Source organism: Rhinoderma darwinii, chromosome 1 (assembly GCF_050947455.1).
Source record: "Rhinoderma darwinii isolate aRhiDar2 chromosome 1, aRhiDar2.hap1, whole genome shotgun sequence".
Classification (NCBI taxonomy): domain Eukaryota; kingdom Metazoa; phylum Chordata; class Amphibia; order Anura; family Rhinodermatidae; genus Rhinoderma; species Rhinoderma darwinii.
Window position 1 is genome coordinate 237,047,052 of NC_134687.1, and position 12,850 is coordinate 237,059,901.

A 12,850-nucleotide genomic window follows, 5' to 3' on the forward strand; every position below is an offset into this window, starting at 1 on the left:
GTGATCATCGCGACAGGTTAGTCATTATTGATTGACCGTCGCCATGTTGGAGGCGGCGATCGGGCCTCGGGGGGAGTGGAGTCGCCGGCCTTAGCTATGTTCGACCAGTGCGGTCGCACAGGGCGCCAGCCGCCACACGGCAAGAGGGGCGCCAGCGTGTGTGTGTATCCCCGCGCCGTTGCAACTACCAGCGGGGATACACACACTAACTGCAGTCGCACCCGGGCGCTTCTTCACTTAGTGGCTACCGCTGTAGCAGCCATAGCGGCTGCTAGCGGTGACACCGGGCATGAGGGCGGTGGCGCCGCTAGCAGCTGCTGTGGCTACTATAGCGGTAGCTACGGCACTATAGCAGAGCAGGGACATATCTCCCTGCTCTGCTGTCTACTAGTGCCACTGTAGCTCCCTTCAGCTACAGCGGTGCTAGTAGACAGCATAGCAGGGAGATACCTCCCTTGCTCTGCTATAGTGCCCCCCTGTAGATATCAACCCCCCCCCTTCCAGGATAGCGCCACCGTAGCTCCCTGAAGGAGCGGAATCCCCGTGTGGCCGGGGATTCCGGTCCTGGAGCGCTGCTTGATGCCTCTGTCCATATATGGACAGTGACATCAGGGAAAACTCCTGAAGCGGAATCCCCGGTCACAGCATTGCAGGGGGGCTGTGCGGCACTCCCTACAGGGGGCTGTGCGGCCCTCCCTACAGGGGGCTGTGCGACCCTCCCTACAGGGGCCTGTGTGACCCTCCCTACAGGGGGCTGTGCGGCGCTATCTACAAGGGGGCTGTGTGGCGCTACCTACAAGGGGGCTGTGTGGCGCTACCTACAAGGGGGCTGTGCGGCGCTACCTACAAGGGGGCTGTGCAACGCTACCCACAAGGGGGCTGTGCGGTGCTACCCACAAGGGGCTGTGTGGCGCTCCCTACAGGGGGCTGTGCGGCGCCCCCTACAGGGGGCTGTGCGGCGCTCCCTACAGGGAGCTGTGTGGCGCTCCCTACAGGGGGCTGTTCGGTGCTCCCTACAAGGGGCTGTGCGGCGCTCCCTACAGGGGGCTGTGCGGCGCTCCCGACAGGGGGCTGTGTGACGCTATCTACAAGGCGGCTGTGTGACGCTATCTACAAGGGGGCTGTGTGGCGCTATCTACAAGGGGGCTGTGTGGCGCTATCTACAAGGGGGCTGTGTGGCGCCTTCTACAAGGGGGCTGTGTGGCGCCTTCTACAAGGGGGCTGTGTGGCGCCTTCTACAAGGGGGCTGTGTGGCGCCATCTACAAGGGGGCTGTGTGGCGCTACCTACAAGGGGGCTGTGTGACGCTACCTACAAGGGGGCTGTGTGGCGCTACCCACAAGGGGGCTGTCTGGCGCTACTCACAAGGGGGCTGTGTGGGCTACCTACAAGGGGCTACGTGGTGCTACCCACAAGGGGGCTGTGCGGTGCTACCCACAAGGGGCTGTGTGGCGCTACCTACAAGGGGGCTGGCTGGCGCTACCCACAAGGGGGCTGTGCGGTGCTACCCACAAGGGGCTGTGCGGTGCTACCTACAAGGGGCTGTGTGGCGCTACCTACAAGGGGCTGTGTGGCGCTACCTACAGGGGGAATCTGTGAGTGGGGGTCTGATGGTCATTTTACTGAGTGGTGGGCTGATGGTCATTTTGCTGTGAGTGGGGGCTGATGGTCATTTTACTGTGAGTGGGGGGTTGATGGTCATTTTTCTGTGAGTGGGGGACTGATGGTCTTCAAGTGGTTTCCACCTCTGACCTCCAATTGAAATTAATAGGAGTCAGAAGATACCTGCGGCGCTCGTTTGGAGCTTTTTTTTCCTGCGTCTTTTGCATTCGCTTCAACAGCTTAAGAAAAAACACATAAAAAAGGTCACACAACGCTGTCAGTTGCTGAAGGAATTTTTAGGCAGATTTTTTTTGCCTTACAAAAAACGTGTGTGAACATGCCCTACGAGTGGAGTGCTTGTTCTTAGCCATTTTCTGTCTTTCTCAAAACAATTTTTGGTAGGGGGGCCCTGAGGAAATTTTGTTTTTCCAGTGCTGCCTCGAGTCCGAAAAGGTTGGTAAACTCTGTACTAGGGTCCCGTCATGGAGCAGCTCAGTTCGTCATGGGAACGGGGCCTAGATGAGTAAAATTTTTGTTTTTGTTGGGGGCACTGTCTACAAGGGGGAGGTATGGGGGGCTGTATGGCACGATCTACAAAAAGGAGGTGGGGGATTATGGCACTGTTTACAGGGAGGCTTTATGGCAAAATCTACAGGGGGGCATTATACTGTGTGGGGGCCACTAAGCGGACATTATACTGTGTAGGGGTACTACAGGGGGCATAAGACTGTGGGCACAATTAGAGGACAAAATACTGTGTCCTTGAAGGGGTTGTAATATATTATATTATTAAATATTATTATTATACTGTATGGGGGCACTAAAGGGGCATTATAATTTTTTTATGGGGCATTTTTTTTTAATGATGGGGTGGGGCGCCGGAAGATCATTTCGCACAGGGCGCCATCTACGATCAGTTACATTGCCATAACTGATTGCCTAATACAAGCCTTGCTCTAGGTTTTTTCCAAGCACTTGTTTTTTTTATATTGTTATAAAAAAAACTCAAAAAAACTACAAAAAAATTTAACAGGACGCTCTGGGGTATTGTGCTCAGTATGGGGCTTCTGAAAAAGCCATGCATAAGAACACCCCCAAGAAGTGCATTGCTGTTGACGAGTCCCTAGTTAGTTTTAAAGGGAGGTTTCAATTCCGCCAGTACCTGCCGAATAAGAGGGCAAGGTATGGCGTGAAGATGTACAAGCTGTGCGAAAGTACATCAGGGTACACCTACAAATTTAAAATATATCAAGGGAAGGACACCACTATTCATCCCCCAGAATGCCCCCCCCCTTCATGGGAGTTAACGGCAAGATAGTGTGGGATCTGGTGCATCCACTGCTAGACAAGGGCTACCACCTCTACCTGGATAATTACTATACCAGCGTACTACTTTTCAAGAGCCTCGCTTCCAGAAGTACAGTGGCATACGGCACAGTTCGCAAGAACCAGAGAAGCCTCCCTAAGTCGCTGCTCGGGCAAAAACTCAGAAGAGGTGAGAGTAAGGCACAATGCTGCGACAATCTTTTGTGTGTCAAGTATAAGGACAAGAGAGATGTCCATACATTGACAACAATACATGGCCATGGCAGCACCCCCATCCCTGTACGAGGTACCTGTACAGAGACAGTCAAAACCAACTGCATTCTTGACTACAATAAATACATGGGAGGGGTTCATCTCTCAGATAAAGTGCTGCAGCCTGTAATATCCGTGGCTGCGGGCTGTCAGCTCCAACTTCCCCCTGACAGCCGCAGCCACGAGTCAGCAAGCGCTGACCCCAGCCTCCTCCTCAGGAGACACCAGCGCTCGCACCCACTCACCTCTGCCAGATCCCGTAGGGTGCGCACGCTCGTCCCCGCTCTTAAAGGACCTCATGGACGACCTTTGACCCATGAGTACCCTGGACTATAAGAGGGGTCCAGCCCCCTAGTTCTATGCCTGAGCGTTGTTGTGTATCCCTTAGTCTGTCTATGTGATGGCCTCCTAGTTGTTTCCTGTTTCGGTCCCTGTTCCAGTCCCCCGTCCCCGCACCTGTCCCTGTACCTAAACTTGTTTCCAGTTCCTGTTAATAGCAATCCATACCTTCCTGGTCGAGCACTGTGCTGTGCAAAAGTCGTGCTACGCTACATCCACGTCTGACCTGCTTCATCTCGCCTGACGTCCGCCTGCTACCTAAGTCCCAGCCGAGCCTGCCCTGCCGCTGTCTGAGCTGCCACAGGTACCTATAGAACTATAGACAGTCACCTGCTCCCTGTCGGCCAGCTGCCTTACCGCCACGGCGGTACGGCCCAGTGGGTCCACAGACCCTTCGTGACACAGCCATACAATGCAATCAAGGGTGTGGTACAAGAAGCTGGCCGTGCACATGATGCAAACTGCATTGTATAATGCTTACGTGCTATTCAGATCTTCAGGCCAGCGGGGCATTTTCCTGGAATTTCAAGAGGTGGTAATAAAGTCCCTTATATTTGGAAATCAGGAAGGGGAGGGACCCAGTACTTCTGGAAGCGAAGCCACACACATTGTACCTTTGCAAAATTTCCCCAGTGAAGTTCCCCAAACTGGCAAGAAGGGAAAGAGACAAAAACGGTGCAAGGTATGCATTAAAAACGGCATAAGAAAAGATACCATCTATCAGTGCAACACATGCCCCGAGAAGCCAGGACTGTGCATGAAGGAGTGTTTTAAAATATACCATACGTCTCTGAAATTCTGATCTTGTTGTTGAACCGCCCTTTATATTTACCCTGATGTACTTCGCACAGCCATAGTAATATTATGCCGCAATCTACTCTTTCCCTTCTTAGCACTGCAGTGTGCACAAGACGTACCCGGCAAGACTAGCTGAACACAGCTGCACATATATCAATCCTGCAGACGTTGCCATGACTAATTTTTAATCCAGTACTTTCTCCCCAAAATTTTATCCAAACTTTCTAATTATATTTCTACTTAGCCCTGGTCTGTGCCTAAGCCATACCTGGAAAGACACGCTAAACACAGCTGCACATTTTAATGACGGGGTAGGGAGACAGACAGGTGAGCAATCTACCCGCCACTCAGTCCCTGCCTACTTGCAACGACCCGTCCTAGGCAACGGGGTACAACTGGGCGACGGTCCCTATGCTCAGTAAGTGCAAGACAGACAAACAGACAAGGGTACACAGAAGATAGGGAAACGGGGCAGCTGCCCACGGGAACACCGTGAGCAACAAGAGTAGTGAACGAGCCGAGTCAAACCTGGAGTGAATGAGGTACAAAACGCTGAGCAGGAGAGTGGTCAGAAAGCCAAGGTCTAAAACAAGCAGAGGATGAGTAGTACAAGCAGTAGCAGCAAGGCCAGGAAACAAGCAGAGCAGAATCACAGGCAAAGGAGGAACAGGAAAGGCAGGTATAAATAGACAGTGGGCGGGAGCTAGCTCCGTCTGGCCAGGCTGTGATAGGCTCTCCCACTCCTAAGCCTGCCATCCTGAGTGGTGGAAGATGGCGTCAGTCTCACAGACATAGGAGCAGGTGCAGACTGATTGCCCACGGGCGTCGACACATAAGCTGTATCTGGCAAATCCTTTACAGTACCCCCCCCTTTTATGAGGGGCCACCGGACCCTTTCTAGGTGGACCTTGTTTATTGGGGAAACGAAGGTGGAACCTCCTGAGCAATACTGCAGCGTGAACATCCCGGGTGGGTACCCAAGTCCTCTCCTCAGGCCCGTATCCTTTGCAATGGACCAGGTACTGGAGAGAGCCTTGGACCATCCTGCTGTCCACAATCTTGGCCACCTCGAATTCTACCCCTTCAGGGGTGAGAACAGGGACCGGAGGTTTCCTCGAGGGAGCCAAGGACGGGGAGCAGCTTTTCAGGAGGGAGGCATGAAACACGTCGTGTATTCGAAAAGACGGGGGTAACTCCAGTCGGAAGGATACAGGGTTAAGGACTTTAATGACCTTGTACGGCCCTATATACCGGCGAGCGGAAAAATTGGCTCGTGGGAGAAGGAAGGGACATTCCCTATCTTTGGGCGTTTACGCATCTCACCTCCCATTGACATCGATGGGAGGCAGAGAATGCGTATTTCACTGCGTTTTATGCCGGCGGCACTGAATGGCTGCAGGCGAAAAACGCCGCGAAAAACGCTGCAAAAATCGGCGTGCAGGCAGAGGAAAATCTGCCTCAAAATTCCGAACGGAATTTTGAGGCAGATTTTCCTCCTGCAAAAAACTCTGTGTGAACCCAGCCTAATACTTTGCAATAAAACCTGCCCAGTATGGAGATTGGAATCAACAAAACAGTGTGGCAAAAACAGAGTTTCAAAATCCACAGGCATGCTTGTTTTTCTGAGCAGATTTCTTCCGCTACATGTGAATCAGATTTTCAAAACTTGGGATTTTCATCTACTGTACTGAATCGGCACAGGAAATCCGCAGCCTGTGAATTCTTACTTATACATCCTCCATTCCACAATGCAATGGAATGCTAGCCCAGCTCCTCTCTGCTCTTAAAATCTGCACCACGTCCTGAAGATCATCAACATAAATTGAACTGTCACTCTCCCCTGCAGAATTACACTAAGGCCACTTTGACACGGCAGTATTCTAGTCAGTATTTTGTGTCAGTATTTATAAGCGAAAACCACAAGTAGGCCCTACAGAGAGAAAAATTATAATGGAAAGATTTGTTCCTCTTCCATGTTTTGAACCCACTCCTACTTTTCCGCTCTACTAATTACAAAGTACTTTAATTGTTTTATTACTGAAATACTACTAATGAAAATATCCTTTATTAAAGAGAACCTGTCACCAGCATTTCACCTATTGAACTTTATATATCCCTCACTGGCCGCTGCTATCAGAAGTTCATTGCCGTTATCCCCTCTCCTAAACTCCTCCTCCGACTCTAAATAACGTTCTGCAAACATTTTGCGCCTTTTAGCATAATAATCTAGTGTCCCTTTGTGCGCACACCCCAGAAGAGGACATCAATGCACAAGCGCGGGATTTTGTGTGCTGGGGGAAGGTGAGGAGTTGTCAATCAAAAGTAAGGAGGCGGGGTAAACTCGGAAAGGCTTGAGGAATGAAGATATGACTCTTTTCAAACGAAGATTTGACTCTTTTCAAACAAAGTTTTTACTCCTTTATGTTTATTTGCATACGGCGTGGGAACACTAAAAAACTGCATACTTGTCATGTTGTGTTCGTGGACCCACTGGGCCTTACCGCCTTGGCGGTATGACAGCTGGCCAACAGGATGCAGGTAACAGTCTATAGTTCGTATAGGGTACCTGTGGCAGCTCGGACAATAGCAAGGCAGGCTCATCTGGGACTAGGCAGCAGGCATACGTCAGGCGTGGTGTAGCAGGACAGGCGTGGTATGCAGCACAGCATGACTATAGCTCAGCACGGCACTTGACCAGGATAGCACAGGATACAGGTACGGGAAACACTGGGTACTGGAATACACTAGGAGACCATTTCCATAGACAATCTAATGCCGGGGTAGGGAGAAAGACAGGTGAGCCCTAATCTACCCGCCACTCAGTTCCTGCCTACTTGCAACGGCCCGTCTTAGGCGATGGCGTACAACAGGGCGACGGTCCCTACGCTCACTATGTGCACGACAGACAAACAGACAAGGGTACACAGAAGCTAGGGGGACGGGGAAGTTGCCCATGGCAACACCGTGCGCAACAAGAGTAGTGAATGAGCCGAGTCAAACCAGGAGTGTACGAGGTACCAAACGCAGAGCAGGAGAGTAGTGAACGAGCCGAGTCAAACCAGGAGTGTACGAGGTACCAAACGCAGAGCAGGAGAGTAGTCAGTAAGCCAGGGTCTATATGGAGCAGAGGACAAGAGTACAAGCAGCAGCAGCAGAGCCAGGAAACAGACAGAATCAGAGGCACTGGAGGAGCAGGAAGTGAAGGTATAAATAGACAGAGGGCGGGAGCTAGCTCCATCTGGCCAGGCTGTGATAGGCTCTCCCACTCCTCAGCCTCCCAGCCTGATTGGTAGAAGGAGGGGTCACTCGACCAGACTTAGGAGCAGGTGCAGACTGACTAACCACGGGCGTCGACACAGAAGCTGTGTCTGGCAGATCCTTTACAGTACCCCCCCCCCTTTTATGAGGGGCCACTGGACACTTTCTAGGTGGCCCTGGCTTATTAGGGAACCGAAGATGCAACCTCCTGAGCAATACTGCAGCGTGAACATCCCGGGCGGGTACCCAAGTCCTCTCCTCAGGCCCGTATCCTCTCCAATGGACCAGGTACTGGAGGGAGCCTTGGACCATCCTGCTGTCCACAATCTTGGCCACCTCGAATTCTACCCCCTCAGGGGTGAGAACAGGGACCGGAGGTTTCCTCGAGGGAGCCAAGGACGGGAAGCAGCGTTTAAGGAGGGAGGCATGAAAGACGTTGTGCACTCAAAAAGACGGGGGCAACTCCAGTCGGAAAGAGACAGGGTTAAGGACTTCAATGACCTTGTACGGCCATATAAACCGGGGAGCAAACTTCTTGGACGGGACTTTAAGGCGCACATTTTTAGAAGGTAGCCACACCAGATCCCCGACCACAAACAAGGGGTTAGCAGAACGTCTTCTATCTGCCTGAGTCTTTTGTATGCTCTGGGACGCCTCTAGGTTCTTCTGAACCTGGGCCCAGACTGTGCACAGTTCCTGATGAATGACATCTACTTCGGGATTGTTGGAACTACCAGGTGAAATGGAGGAGAACCTTGGATTAAACCCAAAATTACAGAAAAAGGGGGAGACCCCTGACGAGTTACTAACCCGGTTAGTAAGGGAAAATTCGGCGAGGGGAATGAATGAGACCCAATCATGTTGACAGTCAGAGATAAAACACCTTAAATATTGTTATAGAGACTGATTAGTCCTCTCCGTTTGGCCATTAGTTTCAGGATGGAAAGCCGAGGAGAAGGACAGATCAATCTCCAACTTTTTACAGAAGGCTCTCCAAAACAATGAAACAAATTGTACCCCTCTGTCAGAAACAATATTGACAGGAACCCCATGGAGACGCAGGATGTGTTTGACAAACAAGGTAGCTAACGTCTTAGCATTGGGTAATTTCTTGAGGGGCACAAAGTGGCACATCTTACTGAAGCGGTCTACTACAACCCACACCACCGACTTGCCTTGAGATGGAGGCAAATCGGTGATAAAATCCATGGAGATATGGGTCCAAGGTCTCTGGGGAATGGGCAAAGAACATAGTAAGCCCGCAGGTCGGGACCTAGGGGTCTTGGACCTAGCACAAACCTCACAAGCGGCGACGTAGGCCTTAACGTCTTTAAGCAACCCAGGCCACCAGTAGTTTCTGGCAATGAGGTGCTTGGTACCAAGGATGCCTGGATGGCCAAATAGTGCAGAGTCATGATTTTCCCTAAATACCCTTAGCCGGAATTGCAGGGGAACAAACAGCTTGTTCTCAGGAAGGTTCCCGGGAGCTGAACCTTGATCAGCCGCAATTTCGGAGACTAAATCAGAATCAATAGAGGAAATGATTATACCTGGAGGCAAAATACAAGCAGGATCTTCCTCCGAAGGAGGGCTGGCCATGAAGCTACGCGACAGTGCATCAGCCTTAATATTTTTAGACCCAGCCCTATATGTGACCAAAAAGTTGAATCTGGTAAAAAATAACGCCCATCGAGCTTGTCTCGGGTTTAGCCTCCGGGCAGATTCTAAGAAAACCAGATTCTTGTGGTCGGTAAGGACCGTTACCTGGTGCCTAGCCCCCTCCAGGAAGTGGCGCAACTCTTCAAATGCCCATTTAATGGCTAAGAGTTTGCGGTTGCCAATATCATAGTTACTCTCAGTGGGCGAAAACTTCCTGGAGAAGTAGGCACAGGGACGGAGATGGGTGAGGGACCTGGTACCCTGGGACAAGACAGCACCCACTCCCACCTCAGAGGCGTCAACCTCCACGATGAATGGCTCCATTTTGTTGGGCTGAACCAGCACTGAGGCCGAGATAAAGCACTTCTTAAGGACCTCAAAAGCCTGGACAGCCTCAGGAGGCCAGTGGAGGAGATCAGCACCTTTGCGAGTGAGATCCGTAAGAGGCTTAGCGATGACCGAGAAGTTAGCAATAAATCTCCTGTAATAATTAGCGAATCCCAGGAAGCACTGTAACGCCTTCAGGGAGGCAGGTTGGACCCATTCCGCCACAGCCTGGACCTTGGCGGGGTCCATGCGGAATTCATGAGGAGTGAGGATTTGACCCAAAAATGGTATCTCTTGCACCCCAAACACACATTTTTCGGTCTTAGCAAACAGCTTGTTTTCCCGAAGGGCCTGGAGCACCTTCCTGACATGCTCAATGTGGGAGGTCCAGTCCTTGGAAAACACAAGTATGTCATCAAGGTACACTACAAGAAATACCCCCAGGTAGTCTCTTAAAATCTCATTTATGAAATTCTGGAAGACCGCGGGGGCATTACACAACCCAAAGGGCATGACGAGGTATTCAAAATGACCTTCGGGCGTGTTAAACGCAGTCTTCCACTCATCCCCCTCTTTGATGCGGATAAGGTTATAAGCTCCCCGTAGATCAAACTTAGAGAACCATTGGGCCCCCTGAACCTGATTGAAGAGATCAGGAATCAAAGGAAGGGGGTACTGGTTCCTTACAGTGACCTTATTCAAGTTCCGGTAGTCGATGCACGGCCTAAGACCACCATCCTTCTTCCCTACGAAGAAGAAGCCAGCAGCTACCGGAGAAGTAGAGGGGCGAATGTAACCCTTGGCCAGGCATTCCTGGATATACTCTCTCATGGCTTCACATTCGGGACAAGAGAGATTAAATATCCTACCCTTAGGGAGCTTAGCTCCTGGTACCAAATCGATTGCGCAATCGTATTCTCTATGAGGAGGTAACACTACGGAGGCCTCTTTAGAGAAAACATTGGCGAAGTCCTGAACAAACTCAGGTAGAGTGTTCACCTCCTCAGGGAGAGGAATAGAATTAACAGAAAAACATGACGTCATGCATTCATTACCCGATTTGGTAAGATCCCCAGTATTCCAGTTAAACGTGGGATTATGCAACTGCAACCAGGGAAGGCCTAAAACCAAATCGGACGATAATCCCTGCATCACCAGTACAGAGTACTGCTCCAAATGCATGGAGCCAACAAGGAGTTCAAAAACATGGGTATGCTGTGTAAAATAACCATTAGCAAGAGGAGTGGAGTCGATACCCACTACCGGGACAGGTTTAGGCAAATCAATCAATGGCATAGCTAGAGACATAGCAAATTCCACAGACATAATATTAGCAGAAGACCCTGAATCCACGAAGGCACTGCCGGTAGCAGACCTACCACCAAAAGAGACCTGAAAGGGAAGCAAGATTTTATTAGGTTTCATCATTACGGGAAATACCTGTGCGCCCAAGTGACCTCCCCGATGATCACTTAGGCGCGGAAGTTTTCCGGCTGCTTATTCTTACGCCTAGGACAGTTGTTCACTTGATGCTTGTCATCCCCACAGTAGAAGCAGAGACCATTCTTCCTGCGGAACTCTCTACGTTGTTGGGGGGACACGGAGGCCCCGAGTTGCATAGGTACATCCGAGTCTTCTGTGGAAGAACGAAGCAACGGAACCTCGTGAGGCATCATGGGGGAGTCAGAGGAGAAGGCACAAAAACGTTCAAGTCGTAGTTCCCTGAGACGTCGGTCAAGTCGTACCGCTAAAGCCATAACCTGATCTAGGGAGTCAGAAGAGGGATAGCTAACTAGCAGGTCTTTCAGGGCGTTCGACAGACCCAAGCTAAACTGGCACCTCAAGGCAGGGTCATTCCACCGAGAAGCTACACACCACTTCCTAAAGTCAGAACAATACTCCTCTACAGGTCTCTTACCCTGACGTAAGGTCACCAGCTGACTCTCGGCAAAGGCAGTCTTGTCAGTCTCGTCATAAATGAGCCCGAGAGCAGAAAAGAAAAGATCAACGGAGGAAAGTTCAGGGGCGTCAGGAGCCAAGGAAAAGGCCCATTCCTGGAGCCGGGACATAATTATACCCACCCGCTGGCTCTCAGAACCTGAGGAGTGGGGCTTTAAGCGAAAATAGAGCCTACAACTCTCCCGAAAGGAGAAAAAAGTCTTCCGGTCCCTTGAGAACCAGTCAGGCAACTTGAGGTGGGGTTCAAGTGGTGAGGTGGGGGGCACTACCAGGGTAGTATCATGCAGGTTGTCCCTCTGAGTCAGGGCCTGGACCTGTAGGGAGAGGCCCTGCATCTGCTGAGCCAGGGTCTCAAGGGGGTTCATAGATGTGTCAGGGACCAGGGTAGACTAGGTATATGGGCCTGTGATAATGTAATGACAGGGTAGGGAGACAGACAGGTGAGCCCTAATCTACCCGCCACTCAGTCCCTTCCTACTTGCAACGAACCGTCCTACGCGACGGGGTACAACTGGGTGACGGTCCCTACGCTCAGTAAGTGCAAGACAGACAAACAGACAAGGGTACACAGAAGCTAGGGAAACGGGGCAGCTGCCCACGGGAACACCGTGAGCAACAAGAGTAGTGAACGAGCCGAGTCAAACCTGGAGTGAATGAGGTACAAAACGCTGAGCAGGAGAGTGGTCAGAAAGCCAAGGTCTAAAACAAGCAGAGGATGAGTAGTACAAGCAGTAGCAGCAAGGCCAGGAAACAAGCAGAGCAGAATCACAGGCAAAGGAGGAACAGGAAAGGCAGGTATAAATAGACAGTGGGCAGGAGCTAGCTCCGTCTGGCCAGGCTGTGATAGGCTCTCCCACTCCTAAGCCTGCCATCCTGAGTGGTGGAAGATGGCGTCAGTCTCACAGACATAGGAGCAGGTGCAGACTGATTGCCCACGGGCGTCGACACAGAAGCTGTGTCTGGCAAATCCTTTACACACATATTTTAGTCCTGTAGTTCTGTGGCTGATCAGTGACTTTCATCTAAACTTTCTCCAAACTTTCCAGATTTCCAACTTTATCCGAATTTTATGCAAATTTATACAAAGTTATATAAACTTTTCAGTATAAATTTTATACAAACTTTTATACTAAAAACCATTCCAGCAAAATCTAAGCTCCAAAAGCTAACTCCTTCCCTTCTGAGCCCTGCCATGTGCCCAGGCAGCAGATAATGGCCACATGTGGGGTATTGCCGTACTCGGCAGAACCTGAATACAATTTATGGTGGAAGTATCTCCAATAATACAAGCTGGGCACAACATATTGGGCACTGAAATGGCATAATTGTGA